Genomic DNA, 1,787 nt, shown 5'->3' on the forward strand with positions numbered 1-1,787 from the left:
GATAATGACAGCAGCATGTTATTAGTTCAATCTGAAAAAACTCACACGACGAGAAAAGACAATTAGGAGAAATGTATGGATACAATGACTTAGTCTTCAGCGCTCAGACCTCAGCAGGAAACAAAGCGCTTAATTTTGATAGATCTGCATGAACAGGAGTAAAGAACTTTAGTAAGTTAAAGATAGAAATAAGTAATTTTAGCACCATAATTACATTATTTATGGACACCAAGATGTATCTTGGTGTCCATGCGCAGGACGGATCGGGTAGGGACAGAGGCGTGTGTTGTGCGTGTAAGTGTGGATATACAAAATACTGTCCTTTATTGACATTGGGAAAAACTAGTTTGCTTTACTTTTTGTGTGATGCGTTTCAACATATGTATTTGGTCAAATAAATGACAGAGCCAAGCGCTCATCGTTAATCAACTAAATAAAAATGGATACATTATAGAGGCACATTTGCCAGGTCCAATGTAGTTTGTTCGAGTAAACATCGCAGAAGTTCAGCGCTACATAATTAAACATGTCTGTTTTCCCCCAAAATAGCAGATACACAGACCTACTGAATGACCTGCAGAGAGCTGGGACCAAAGTAACAAAGGCTACNAGCGAATGTCGGTGATTTTAAAGTAATTTTGAGTGATAAATAATTTCTTTTTGGCGATCATTGCACTTGCCTGGCGGGCAAATGCAATGAAATTGCATTGCATTGAAAAAATGGCGAAGCGGCTCTCACAGCTTCGCTTTCGGCGAAAAAGTTGAGAAACACGATGCTAAGCCCTGAGTACAGAGCCGGGCAGTTCCCTCATGACTTTTACGTATCAGGTGAACTATTGTTTTGCAAGTTTCTTCAACATTCCATTGACTGGAAGCGCAAAAAAACATACATAAAATGGAAAAAACGGAATTTTCAAAAATTAAAACGGGGGCCTAATTAAGGTTGCACCTCAACCAGGATATTGCAAGTGTCAGTCATTCTTCTGCAGTAAAAGTGTCATTAAATCCTAGATCAATGCAATCTGGTGATGCTTATGCTTCTTGTAGTTAAAAAACACAAAATCCAAACAATCTAGAGCTCAGTCTCAAAAACGACTATATTTTGACTTTTGAAAAAAGGATAGCAAATTATAATTCAGCCACTAAGACTTAATTATTCAATTCAAGGTTTAGAGACAAAACTTGTGCAATACAAATATCAACATATCTCTAAAATATTTTTTTTCTAGGACAAGAACCAATATGAAGTCCTGTCTCTCCTGGCAAGTGAATTTGATGAATGGGGGCAAATCTACCCTCTACTGAGCCACTTGGCAGCAGTAGCGCTGCTCATCCCATTTTCCTGCACAAACTGTGAGAGAGACCTCTCCATCATGAATCGGGTAAGGCAACATGGCAGGACTAGAGTTGCTAATTGGTGTGCCTAATATTTAATCCACTTACAGGGAACTGTATACATAAGAATACTAGGCTTAAAAATGTATGTTCCACAGGAAACTCCTGCTTTTTAGGTGAAATCAGATCTCTGCAACCAGCTTCAGGAGGAACACCTCGCTGCATGCTTGAGGATCTCAATTAATGGACCCAGCCTCAAGAGCATGGAGGAGATTCCAGGAGACAGGCAGTTACTCCAGGAGAGCTGGAAAGGGGTCGTAGAAGGTCTACAACCCATCAGCAGGACGGGTATCTGCTCCTTTGTGCAAGGAGGAGCGGGAGGAGCACTGCCAGAGCCCTACAAAATGACCTCCAGCAGGCCACTGGTGTGAATGTCTCTGACCAAACAATCA

This window comes from Cyprinodon variegatus, unplaced genomic scaffold (genome assembly GCF_000732505.1).
Source record: "Cyprinodon variegatus isolate N-32 unplaced genomic scaffold, C_variegatus-1.0 Scaffold402, whole genome shotgun sequence".
NCBI classification, from domain to species: domain Eukaryota; kingdom Metazoa; phylum Chordata; class Actinopteri; order Cyprinodontiformes; family Cyprinodontidae; genus Cyprinodon; species Cyprinodon variegatus.